The sequence below is a fragment of the Netta rufina genome (genome assembly GCF_964035555.1).
Source record: "Netta rufina genome assembly, chromosome: 17".
In the NCBI taxonomy this organism is placed as follows: Eukaryota; Metazoa; Chordata; class Aves; order Anseriformes; family Anatidae; genus Netta; species Netta rufina.
Genome location: NC_140141.1, coordinates 12,235,591 through 12,250,088, shown reverse-complemented (window position 1 = coordinate 12,250,088; position 14,498 = coordinate 12,235,591).

Genomic DNA, 14,498 nt, shown 5'->3' with positions numbered 1-14,498 from the left:
CCAGAGGGGTATTGGGATGGAGTAAAGTTTCTCAGGCTCCCACCTAGAGCAAATTACTTTTAGCACAGCATTCAGATGACTTCTGCCAAGGCAGTTGTTTTTGTAGCTAGTGACTCAGACTGACCGTCTGGGAGACATTTGAGCCTGTACACAACAATAAATATAGCAGGTGATCAGTTTGGTCATATGAATACTGGTAACAAAGTTTTCAGGGCAACAGAGACCAGTATAGCAGTGCTGAGGCACCAATATTAGGATATTCCATTTGACTGTGTTTTTCCAAACATGGTAGAAAAGGCCCAGGCAGCCTTACCTGCTCCAGACACTACCTCTTTCTCCTTGAGGTGTATTTAGCCAGATGGCAGGTATTTTATATTTAGAAAAACATTAATTCAATAGGAAAACATTTCTGCAGGGTTGACGTCAAAAGGCTGGAGAGGGCAGTTAAACACAGTTCAAATGCAACAGTCTAAGAACCTGAGCAGCACATCACTAACAGCCCTATGAAGCACCTACGAAGTTCTGTCAGACTCCTCCAGACACCTGATGCTCTGTTCAAAAAGCAACAAGAGCAAACCAGTCTTGAAACAGGCAGAGAGCCTCACATAAATCCAGCCAGGAAAGCAAGAGAAGTTTGAGGTTGCTGTGACCTAAAAGGCTATATATATTCAAGATAGTTCCCTTACTAAAGGGGGCATCCTCCATGCAAAGATCTGGCACAGAGCAGCAATAGGCAGCTGCTCCCTATATAGCTGGAACCAGATTTTAAGCATAGCTTGTGCCAGGCCCCTGGAAACCTACTCCCAGCCCCACAATACCTGAAAGGGGTGAGCAAGGCAGACGCGGTGGCAGCAAGCAACTTCAGCTGAGTCCAGATCATCATGAAAAAAACAATGCTGATGCAGCAGGTCACACACTACTACAAAAAGCCTGAGAAGGAAATAGAGGCCCAGGTCTGAGCTTATATACTGCCATGTAGCACAAAGGCAGAGAGGGGGTGGTAGCGGCCCCAGGTGAGGCTGGCCAGGATTAATAAGGCCTATTAATGTTCTCAGGGGCAGCTGGCTGCCTGAGCTTGGTGGATTGGGTAGAAGTGGGGGCTGCAACTGTAAAAAAGAAAAAAAGAAAAAACACAACACAACACAACACATGAGGACAGATTTCAGCTCATGTGATTAGAGTTTATACTAAAAATAAATGAAGAGGTTCCTCCTATGTGAGGATTTTGGCAGGTTGAAACTTGGTAAATGGTTTGTCTGTAATATCTCAATAATAGATCCTGCTACCAGCACCTTCTCTAGCTTCTGTCAGATATTGTGTTGTTCCCATTCTCCAAACCATTCCTTGTTTCAACTATGGTGATCTGCATCTGTTTGCTAAAGAGAAACTGAACTGATCACTGTTAAAGCAAACAGCAAAAGAGAGTACTATGATCTCTATGATACAACAGGAAAATATGAGGCACAGAGAAGTTTCAGTAACCCTGCTGGTCCAGCCTCCTGGGGGATCCCTGTCTGGTGCTCTGTTACATCATGTTGCCTTTAATTTTATTTACACACTGCTCTCCTTCCTCACAGACCAAGATTTGGAACCTAACATCCTCCTCCATGCTTGCTGCAGTTTGAAAATTGGATGCAAACCCTATCACTAAAGCCTATTTCAAAACAGCTAAATAGCTGACTAATTTGTCTTTTTCTATATTTTATTTTAATTTTTTAAATCTCCAGGTCTATTCATAGTTCAGTTGTTTTCCAGAGACAACTTGTTGCAGTTTGCTTTGGTTTGAGTGGTGCTTTGAAACTAGTACCTAGGGTGCACCACACTTCTACACCAGATCTTGAGGAAACAGCAGGGTAATTTATGAGACAAGCTACTAGTCTTCAAAGGATAACATCTTTTTAGCAGAAGTCCCTTTTCTTCAAAGGAATTTGCCTTTGCCTTATAAACTTGCATTTATATATATAGTTTTATGTATATTTATAAATAAAACCAGTATGTATTTTACACTTATCATGTCTGCATGATGTGTGTATAAAGGTCAAATGAAAGCAATTGTCCTCAAAGTTTTGGAAGAAGTATTGTCTGAAGACAACTGCTCCCAGCCCTTCCACAACCAAATGAGGGATTGTCACACACTCCATGGAAGCAGCCAGCAGGGGCTGGCCTCCCACAGCCCAGTGCTGGAGTGCGAGCAGACAGCAAGCCAGCATGTGCCAGAGAAATTTAACCTGTGGGGGAACTCTGCAATCAAGGAATCTCCAAGGAAAAGAAGCTCAAGCAGATAATTAGAAAGGCAGGAATGCGGTGCTGCCCTGGGAAGTGGTGGCTCTGCCCCTGCTACGCCCCTTTTGTGACTAGATCTATCTGGAAAATACCAGAATGTTCCTAATTTGCCCCCCACAAAAAATCCTTAATGCTCTCCCCTGCTGCTACAGAGAGGGTTGAGGAATGGTCCTGGATACAGCCTCTGGCCTCATCTCTCTGCCTCCTTCCTATAGCAAGGCTTCCCGGGAAGCAATCTGCCTGCCTGAGCAGGATTGCTTGGTCATTGCAGTGTGCTGAAGGGCAGCCTCAGGTCGTGCTCACAGCTGTGCTTCCCATTCACAGCCTCGATGGGTGACACACTTGGCCTTGGAGGCAGACGAGAGGTGCCTCAGAAACAGTGGTGATACTGTCCTGACCCAACACCGAATCCTGGCCCCACCAAAAAAACAAAAACAAACGAACAACAACAACAACAACAACAACAAACAGGACAGAATTCTCAGAGGCTGAAGCAAGAGAGTGCAGTCATAATGAGGCAAATGGTGCATTCTCTACACCAGGCAAGATCATGAATGCATCTGCCAAGACCTCTACATGCTAAAGGATACAAACAGCCTGGGAACAGCCTGGATGTGCAATGCAGTGCTTCCAGCTCCATCTTCCTTTCCACGTGTTCCATGGAACACCTCTCTCTTTACTTAAGGAAAGCTGCATCCCTACACAAAATGCCTTCTGCTGAGTGCTGGGACAATGAAAATGGATCACAAGCATTGCTGGAATTAGTCCTAAGATGGGGACTCAACCATTCTGGAGCACAGATGGGGTCAGGTCAGGTTTTTCCCTACAAACAGGAGAAGCCATGTGGTTTTCGTATAATTTGGAACGTTTTCTTACAGAATGAAGATTGATTAGATGTCTGGAGTTCCCCAGAAACAATGTTGATAGTGTTAGCAGCCTGCACACTACAAGAACCCATTCATGAAAAAAAATAATCCTCATTTTTTAAATCTTTTTTTTTTTTTCTTTAACTTTATGTTCTTGCAGAAAGAAGCTTATTGGGTAACTATCAGAACTCCTCTTTCATTACCTTGTCATAAATCCCACAGGCTCTGAATTCCTTTAACAAACTCTCAGTTAAATTGTGACCTGCCTATTCTAATAAATAAACCCTTTTTCCCCCAAAAAAGCTGGAAACAGCCATGAAGTTGCTCCCCTTACCCTTACTCCAAGTTCTGCTAATTGAGACATCAAAGCAGATGGAAAATCAAGGTTGTGACTGTACAATCCCTGAACATTAAACTCTCTCTCTCTAGACCATTTCCAAACAGGGCAACTAAGTTTTGTCAACACAAATCTCCCTCTGAAGTTTCAGCCGTATGTTATATTCTTTTATCACTGTTTCTGTGAATAATGAAACAGCTGCTGTCTTTCACCCTGAGGTGGCTGTACCTTGGGGGCCGTTGATGTGTTCCTGGTTACATCTCGTGGCAACTCTGCCAGTCAGGCAAACTCTGACATCCTAACCCAGCTCCATGTCAAAACCATGCTGTAGCTATAAGCAGAGAACATACCGCCCCTTCCCTCCTCAGTGGTCACATGGAGCAGTGCCTAGTTCACAACAATATGTCAACATTTCACTTACATCCCAAGAAAAGATAGTGCATGGCCTCTGAGGCCAGAAAGGATCCACATCTTTTTTTTGTAGCTGGTTGGATGGGATAACATATGTGTACCCATGGTAAACCGCAAACAGAATGCACAAACTAAGGTTGCTGTTGGGTAAGAATGGATCATGTGGTGCTTTTTTTCCCCCTAATTCGCTGGCATTGTTTTTCTGCTGATGAATAACCCCAGTGAAGTTCCCTGGCACATTTTCACTCAGATTTATCTCAGGCCTCTGAACACTGAACAATTAGGAGAGAGACTGAAATGGAACCAGGTTTCAGTGAAAAGTTAGCACCTACCACACGCATTTAAATGCTCTATGCACTGGACAACTGAGTATGTTTAGGACAATATGCTGATCCCCAAAAGGCTTTGCAGATTTCCTTGTAAAGCAGACAATGTCCAGTGACCCAGTGCCATCCTCGGCCTACACTGATGCACACGAACTGCAGAGACCCAGTGAAGTTTGCTGGGCGTCCATGTCCTGCAGCAAGAGCCCAGACATCCGCAGTCAACTTGGAGCACCAGCACTTCTCTCCAAAGCTTCCTGGCAGGCTCTGACTTGGAGGAGAGGGAGGGAGAGAAGAAATTTGAAAACACCCTTTCCTCTCTCAGAGGAGTGTGCTGCAAACAGCTCTGCCTGCCAGCTCTTGCAGTGTAGTTGCCAGGCAGTAGTACTGCTCTGCAGTCCAGGATCAACAAACTACACGTTTGTATTCTCACCAGAGCCAGCATTATTACTGCCACAACTTAACACCCTTCAACAGAAACTGCTGCAGCTGTGAGAGCTGCCTTGGGAATCAAGACAATTGCAGCAACCAGGGGACGGAGGAAGCAAGAGTGGCCGCTATAAACCTCATGGACGAGGCAAACACTCTCCTTCCAGTTATGGGTAGGAAACAAAATATCCAGTACTCTGATGGATGTAAAAAGATGTGTAGGAAGGAAACGGACCAACCAAACTGAAGATTCAACTGAAGATGCTGCAGAACATGTGGCCACTTGTACAACCTCAGCAACCGTAAGTGACCAGTTACTTGCGTTCAGCTTTAAAGACTCATCAGCAAGCAGTGACGGACTGTTAAACTCTTGTGTCGGTAAAGATGAATTGAAATGCTGGAAACACTTTGCTTTTTCTGTGCACAGGTCAGACTCAAGCCATTCAAGACAGTTGGAGCAGGCTCCAGATGAAAGAGTTTAGGCGTGGTAATTACAGTGTGAGACTCGCTGTCAGTGTTTGTAGAGCAATCTTTTCATGATGCATAGCAAGAGGAATGGGTGGGGTGAATGAGATGATAACAATTCATTGCAATCAAGGGTATTCTTCTTTCTCTCATTCCAGTGAACCTATGAGACCATGGACAGGATACAAATAATAGAAAGCACAAATTCTGTGCTTTGAGAAGTTCTTTTTCTCATGTGGGACATCACCTTTTGCTGGCCCCCAAAACTACTGGTGCAGACAAACTGCATCATGGAGGGACTTCTCTGTTTCCTAAACCTGAGGATGACAGCATTACATATTCCAGGAGCTATTACTGCTGCAAAACCTCCTGAGCAGAAAACCAGATCATCTCCTGAGACAACATCTTCCATCTGGAGCTGATGCTTTGCAGGGAAATTATACATAAAGAAATCTTAACATTGAGCTTGCAGAATGCTCTCTCTCTCCTTGTTTATTTCAGCAAACAGAAGATAACTGGCCACAGAGGTGGCAAAATCATCTCATCATCTTCTCTCTGACAAGCTCATACCTTCATACTATCCTGGTGGCTAAAAAGCTGTGGATGGCTCCAAATCAGGATTTATTTTTAGGTTTCCAGACTGTGTATATTCCTGCCAAAAAAGCCTGGTCCAAAGTTTATTCAAGTCCACGATAAAAATGTCTAATGGCGTGAATGACCTTTGGATCAGCTCCAAAGAGTGTGCACTGATATTAGCACTGGGGCTGGCTGGGGATTCCCTTTGGGAAGGCTGCCCAGTAAAGAGGTGGTTTTCACAAAATTGAAATTTTCAGGGAGAAAAACATCCTGATTTTGAACCCTCTTACCTTTCAGAAGCAAGAAATAAAAATACACTTTTTTTTTTTTTTTTTTTTCAATTAAGGAAAGTCAAGAAGCAGCATTTTCTACAGGGCCAGTTGGAACAAAATCAGAAAACTATGTTTTGGTTTGAATGTGTTCAATAAACCTTTAAAACCTCATTTTCCTATAAGTACACTGCTTCACTGGGGTTGTGGTTTAGATGTCTCATCTTTCCCACAGGCTCTTTCCTTGAGGACTCCATTCTCCTTGATGCAGAGTGGACTCCAAGGTCTGCGAGACATGATAGCAGCTACACACTGTCCCCTGAGAAATATGGGTATTAAATTCTCAGATGAGAGCTGCCAGGAGGAAATACGATTCAAGGCTGATGCTCAGGGTTGAATGTAGTTCAAGCAAAGCGTTATGGGTTAATTGAACAAACTAAAGGGAAGCATGTCAACTTGGAGCACAGCAACACATACTTTTGATCCAAAAATGTCAGAGTAAAACTTACTGACCTCTGCAAACCAAGATGTTTTGAAATTTTTTGCCATGAAAAATTTGGAAACATCAGTGTTTTTTCACAGCCAAAGAGGGAAACAAAGGTTAAAAATTCCCAAGACAGAAATTCTGCATTTTATTTCACTCTTAGTAATGCTACAAGGAAGCAAAACTTCATGTCATTGCAAGTACCAAGAAATAAGAATGGTGAGACAGAAAGATGTAAGAAGCTAACTGCTCTGTAGCTGAAAAGCCCCAAACAAGAACTGAGCACCAAACATCTACCCTCTCTCAGCAGCTGTCTGTCCCATATTTCAAGGGTCCTTTCCCAAGTTAACACACAATCCCCCGAGCTGGAGGGATTTGAAAGTTGCCAGCTGATCAGAGAGCAGATAGTTTTGAGTAGCCACTTCCCTGGATGCCCCAGAACACCATGCAAGGATGCATCTCTAGGGCTTTGGAGAAATCAATTTGACCTTCATTGCACCATTTTCTTCCCTGGAGTTATTCATGGTTCATCTAAGGGAGGCCAGCAGTCATCCAGTCTCACATACTCACCACCCAGTTGACAGGCAGTAAAGTGGCATGTGTAGCAAGCACTGGGAAAATCACCTTTTGATCTCATGGAAGGTGGTCCTCAAACCAGGTCACGCTTGAGAGAACTGGCAGGGAGATTGAGGAGAGGCTGGGCTGCAGCTGTCTGTGCTGGGGCGGTCTCCAGTTCAGCAGAATATTTGCCTTTCTCTTGCTGCCAATTTTGGAGCCTTTATAAATACCACACCTAAATAAAATGGAATAAAATAAATGATCCTCTTCAGGCACCCCACGCCCTTCCATCACCCTCCCTAAGAACATCTCAACATCCAAGGGCTGCAGAGATGCACGGAGGAGAGAAATTATTGTTGAAAATAACTAGTATGTGGAAGAAAACTATTTATGCTGGCTCTGGAGCAAGGACAAGGTTCCATTACCTACTGATAATCAAGTGAAAAATGTCATCCCAGGGCCTGCTGTGCAGTCAGCAGTGACTTTTGCAGCAGCACAGCTTGTAACTTGCAGCAGCAGAGATGCAGTCAGGACATGGTGTGGGGGAGCAGCCAACCCCTTCCATGTCACTCATCCCCAGCAGTAAATACTTCACAAGTATCTCATCATGTCCTCACTAGTAAATCTGTCCCTTGATGTGCTAGGTTCTGTTTTGCCATGAAGCACAAAGCTTAATATTTGCTAATTATTTCGCAAGATGCCTTTGTCCTTGTGAATGCTCCTGGTCCCCATCACGAGGCTATTCCCTGGGGGTCTTACACTTAAAGGGCAATATTCACCAAATCCCAGCATGTAAAAAAGAGCTCTTGATATTTAGACACCTGGTCTGAAGAAGGTGCTCAGACAGAGATGAGACTGAAGGTACATGTAACACTAATTAGCTCTGAATCAAAACGCGGCTCCTAGGAAAGGGTAACACCACACACCTTCAAACTGGACAAACTATGCAATCTATAAAAGTCAGCTCTGGAACATACACTACAGTGTGCTATTTACAGCACCCTTTTATTAATGTTATTATTATTGTTATTATTTTCCTTTTTACCTGGGGACTGAATGTTTGGGGACTGTGGAAGGAGAAGGCCGTACATCTGGAAAGCGTCAGATTTAACGCCCGAAGTCATCAGCCCAGGTCAGCTAAAAGTACATGTTTGCTTCCAACAGCAGCTGTGCAAACTCCTGTTGCCTTGGTTGTGCAGGGCTTATGTAAAGATTCCTCAAAGACAGTGCCCTCTTTGTGAGCCCAGAGCTCTGCTGATCCCTGGCAGTTCCAACCCCAGTTTCAAAAGAAACGGGCCTAAAATGGCACTCCCACCGCAAACAGATGTGTTTCAGCCTCTGTCTAAGGCAGCATTCATTTCATCATGAAAAGGAAAACATCATAATTTAGGGTCACACGTCTCTCGCCTGTCAGTCAGGCACTGCCAGCTATTTTTACAGCATCCCAGGGTGTTGTGGCAGTCTAGAGAACAAGTGACACACCTTTCCAAAGGCTGTGTAGAATGATACCACTCAGTGAGGAGCTCTGAGCTCTGAGCTTTGGTTTTGTTCCTGACTTTTTTTTCTGAACAGAAAATATCTCTGTGTGTATCGTGTGTTTTTTTTTCTATTGCACATTGATTTTCTTTGCTTCCCATTGCTCCACAGACTTGCTCTACCCAGTGCAAAATACGTATTGTAGTGTTAGAACCTTTCTCATAGTGCTGTGGCATGTGGGTGGACCAGATGTACCATGAAAACAAGCTCTCTCGCAGCAGTAGCCAACAGTCGAACAAAACTAAACATACTGTGAGAGAAGCCAAATTTCACTCACTGACTTCAGTAGCTTTTGGTTGCTCCTGTTTTACATTGTGATTGAGTCCGGCCAATTTATTTAACCTAATAAACAAGATTATAATTATAAACAGTCCAGTAAAAATACCGGTCATCTGAAAGAGGCACAGAGACCATTATAGAGAACAATCCCAAGCTTCCCTGCCTTGTAGCCAAATATTAAATCTGCAATGCAAATAAAGCACCAACATATTTACAGTTCAGCAGGGGTTTTGATCATGTAATAGCTTTAGGGTTCAAACCACTGTTCATTAAAGTCATAAGAGTCTTTGCATTGACTTTAATGAGCTCTGAGCCAAGAATGGAACATACAGAATTTTACCAAGAATTCAAAGTGGAAAAAACCCCACCTTTGCCAAAGCTCATACCTTTGGTCTTTCTGAAAGCCGAATGCCTGAAGGGACCATGCTCCTCTTGCTGTGCAGTTTCAGCCTCCAGGGGCAGAAAGCCCTGCTGTGCCCCTCTTGGCAGTGCCAGAGTTCCTCACGCTGGAAAATCCGCCAGCAGATTTCATTACAATAATTGCACTGGAGTTAATACTGCATTGTAGAGAAAGTAGGCAAGAAAACACAAGGGAACAAAATCCAGATGATCAATCATCCTTTTTTACTGACACTGTCTTTATGTGGGTTGTTTTCACTGGAAATATACACCTAATAATTGCCCAGGTTCCTTGTTTTTTCAACATCATTTCTATGGTAAATGCCATTAGTTACTGTGCCATGGTGATTTAAAGCTGAAAACCTACTGTGACCTGAACCAAAAGATAGATTAACTTATCTGCTTTAACAAGGAGTTGCTTGAAAGCCTTATAGGAAATATTGTATGAACTTAAATTTCATATGGCCAGTAATTACTTTTCCTGTTATTCTTCTATTAAAGAAATACAAACGGAAATGGGGGCTCTGTGCATAAAGGAGACTGGGTTGTAGTGCTTTTAATCCGCAGGTCATCAATTCAAGGTAATTTAGCTGATGACTCCAGTGGCCTCAACCCAGCTGAGGGGACTGTCGGGGGACAGGTGACCTCACTTGGCCATCCACCATTGCTAAATTCTGGAAGACAATTCAGTAGACTCAGAGGATGATTCTATGACTTTGACCAAGCTTAAGCTTCCATCCTGTGTATGGGGCTGTTGTTTCAGGCCAGCTGCTAAGCAGCTGGATACAGCACGGTCAGACACCAGGGACCTAGGTCAGTCCCTCTGAGCACCACATACAGAGGGGTCAGTCTGTCTCTAATTATTACAGAAATCAAAAGAGACTCCCATTGATACAGGGTTATTCCTGGATAGCCACGGGGAAGAGCAGTGTGAGAGCAATCTCCTGAGAGCCTGCTGATAAGGATAAACAAGAAGAAAAATGGATTTTCAGCTCAGTGACCTCTAAGAATGAAGTTACCGATTTCCAGGATCTATGGTCTGATATCCTTGAAGAAAGTTCAATTCATAGCTTCCACTCTTTCATGAGGAAAGATGCTGAAATCACGAGGCAACTAGTTTTCAGTGGGATATTATCTGAGAACCAAAGACTTTTAACTTGAAAAGTTCCCTAGGACAGTGGATTCTAACTTTTTTTTCCCATTTGTGGACTCTCAGCAATGATGCAGCTCCTGTACAGTGAATTTAAGCTGACTATAGGCTTGCTTTTCTTGGCTTCCTTCCACAAGTGACAAGTTGACAGCTACTGCTCTTGGAAGAAGATGGCCTTCCAATCCTCAGGTCACCATATGGTGCACAAATCATTTCTTTCATGTCATACCTGATTTAGAGCTGTAGGAAATAGAGCTAGGAGACCAGTGAAGCCATCTCCCCCACTGTCCATCACGTGTTACTGTGTCATGCCCTGTTTTCAACGTGCCATGTCTCAGCAGGCAATTTGAGAGCTGTGGCTGTCCTTCCAAGCTTTATAAGTGTGCTAAATGGGGTGGATACCTGGAGAAGAAATGTGCCATTGACTGTGAGACATTACAGAGGGAATAATGTGTCGTAAATCAAAGAGACACAACACTACACCAATAGACTAGCCAAGAATATGAAATATAGGAGTCCTTACAATAACATCCATTTGTGGAGTCAAGAATTTAATCTGTAAGTTGCTCAGTGAGGATTTACATCTCCCCTCTGCTCCTGCATTCTAAACAAACACCAAAAAATCTGAAAAAAATGTTTATTCTTGGGAAGAGTTATCCTCACTGTTATTAATGCTTCTTCCATTTAAAAAAAAAAAAAACTCCAGAAAATCATAAGCTATGAATCACTTGCTTTTTTGAATTATTATTTTTTTTAATTCACCAGGGTAGCTTTTGGTATGCTTATTTTTCTTTAACCATGCTTAGAACAAAACTGTCCTTCCCAGAACAGTATTTTTCCCTTGCTTGCCATGAAATTAAGTAGGATAGAAAAACAGAAGTCGGAAACACAGTGTATGTCTGGAAATCAGGGAGTGTAAACATACCAGCAGAAAGCGACCTAGTTCTCGCTCTGAATGGAAGAGTAACCAAAGGAAAGCACATTAGACATCTTAGCAGCTTGTACATGTATTCCTCCACGTGGTCTTTCCTCTCTGGCTTTCCCATCTGACCAGTCATTATTAGCTCTCCTACTCTGCCCTATGGATGGAAATGGAGACAACTAGAGTCAAACATCACTCTGAGTAATTCCAATAGCAGGAATTCTACAGTTAGCAGGAAAATATGCTGTAAACAGTTGTTATCCATGACTTGCAGGCAGGGTCCGTTTCCAGCTGGGCTGTCTGGGGACAGCCAAGAGCATTATTCCAGAGCCTAAGACTAGCTCTTCTCAACCTAAAGAGAGATGCTGTGAGCGCTGCTGGTCATCCATGGCAGGGAGGGCAAGAACTGCACAGAAGCACTCCCCCTCCTCTTCCTCTGAGGCACAGCAGTTCAAATAAACAAAGCAAGACAAGACACAGTTTGGATCAGAGACAAGCACCTACCCTGCAGCTGGAGTGTCAGTCCAGCCCTCCATTCACACTTGGCTACAGATTTCACCATATCCTTACAGCTTTAAACACCACGATGTGCAAGTACAGATAAATTCTGAATGCTTTACTTGCGCCATGAAATGGCACTGGTCTTATTCCCCTTCCGCAATCAGACCCAGAGGCATGCTGCACTTGAGCTAAGAGGGTCTGTTCTTTGGGACATCCTGCCACTGCCTCCCAGATGCCCCATTTGGCCTCTGCTGGCACCCGGCAAAGCTTTAGTTCTTTGCTTTTGATGCCTTACTCCAATCCTGCTGCAGTCCCTCCAATTGCCTGCTTGGTGTGAGAACAGGCCCATTGGGGTTGCAGAGCGCTCCCCGCAAGCGGGCAGAAGGGCCATGTAAAAATCAAATCCACATGACTGTATTTATAGGCAACCAAAGAGAGGGCTGCTCTTCCAAGAAAAACTTTTCCATGTAAAAGAATTCTTAATCTCCCCTTTGACTGTCATTGTTGAAATGATGGCTTCGCAGGCTTGAAATTTAAGACCCTATCGGCGTCTTTTCTGTTAGCTGTGATTTATGAATGGTTTCGCTGTTGATTATCCCCCAAGATTACAGCATGTCAGCCCTGACAGACAAGCAGAGGAAATTTCACAGGATAACGGGTAGATCCTTCGCCAAGGCAGTGAGGCAGTGAGGTGTGTTTTGACTCAAGCGTGTAACAGTATCAGCAAATGCTGACTGGACTCAACAGGCAATTGAACAGACTACATGCAGCACCTTACTCAAAGGCAAGCAGAATCAGCAGAATTCTTTATGATGGTTTCTCTGGGCTTTGGACCTTTTGCTTTCTGTGTAATATAGCATTCAGTTGTTTTTTTTTGCCATGGTTATGGCACAAACGGTACAAACTGCAGTCAAAAACGAGATGGTAACATTTGCTGCAATGTAACCATCAGAGATCATCCTTCCTGACTGCAATAGAAGTCTAGTGTCTTGTCTGGGAGATACGCTGTCATTCTGTCAAGCCCAGAATATTCAAAGGAAATTTGCTACCTTTGATTTATTGCCAAGAACAGACACTCCTGACCCCAGAAAAGATTCTGTGGCTTTGTTTTCCATTTCTTGCTAGACAGTTTGTTCCAGGTCACTGCTAGGAGGGAATGTTTATCTGGTGAAGGTAACAGGGCTAAGGCAGGTGAAGCCACAACTTGAGGGAGCTTTGCAGCATTCTGGTTTCTCCCACAGTACAGTACTGGCACACTGCTAAAGGGAGACAGAAACAAGCTACAAGCCCTTGAGGTGGCTTGGCAAAGCTGTGCATGAGAGTGTTCCAAGGAGAAGCAACTGCTTACGTTAGTTTGGTTCCTTCTGGGCTGTGGCCTCCACTTGACCAGACAGCCAAGACTCCAGGTTGCAACAATTTCTGATGTGGGGGCTGCCTAAAAATGAATGAGCAGGCCTGCTCATGAGAGAGGTGCTTTCATCTCCCAGTAAACAGCTTCTGCTTGTCAGGCAAAAGGCTCCCTTAATTTGAACTCTGCCGCACTGTTCTGCAAAATGAATTGTTATTGACATGTGGTTTCCAGGTCTGGCACTATGGATGTGCTTCCTGCTGCTCGTAACATCATCTGGACCTGTGCAGTGAGTGGCAGTATAGCACCCTCGTGCTGTGGAACAATTTTTGCCGAGGTAAAAAAACAATCCAGGAGGTATCAGGCAAGGGTGATCTGCACCTGATGTACCTGGATCCTGCTCTGTGGCTGCATTCCCCTCCGCTTGAGAGATGTGCTGCTTTGGGGCCTTTCAATACCATGATCACGAAGACACTGCAGAGAAGAAAGGCTGCACCTCTTTGGAAGAAACCAAAGAGCAAAGCTACATCCAACTATGTCCCAAGCCATTCTTACTGGGGCTAGTTATGCTGTGGGTGTTCTGAAGGATCGGGTTCAACTGTGAACCAGAATGGACATTCTTAGCATTCTTCCAATTTTGCCACCCAGCCTGCTTCAGAAAAAGTCCCGATGTAGGTGTTTGTATCCTGTCTCTTTCTTCTCTCACAGTATTTGTCTTTCAAGCCTGGCAGCAGTGGAAGGAAACTTAGCACGTGATGCTGACATTCTGCCATGTCTGTGGGACTGCAGATTCCTAAAGTACTCAAACCTAGCTAAGAGAATAGCTAGGGAAATAGGAGGCAGAGGACCTACCCAAGCACACAGAGGTTTTAATCCCAGTGGATTGAAGGAAAGGTGAAGGCTTTTATTCAGCAGCTGGGCTGCTCACATCAGGAAGACTGTCTGGGCTCCTGCCTCCACTGCCCACGCAGTCCCCTTCTCATTGATTCCCACCTGCACTACACCATTTTGTGCTAGTGATCTGATCATTCATGACATCTTACCTATAGGGTATTCATGGGTGTAAAGGGCTGCTGGATATTGTAGCACAATTGTGCTGGAGAGATGAGCTTTGCGAGAATCTGGACATAGGGAAGGGAGGCAGAGAAATGGTCAGGGTGGTGGAGAAGCTGCAAGGGGAATCCAGGAATACCAACAGTAGGAGCAGTGTCAGACATGAGTGCCATGGTACTTGGCAAGGCAGCCAGTAGCAAGGGGAAATGAACATACAAACATAGGGACAAAGTCCCAGCACTTAACTGAGGGATCTGTGAAGACCACATAGCCCTCAGCAGGTCTTGGTTTGTAAAGCCTCTCCTGGAA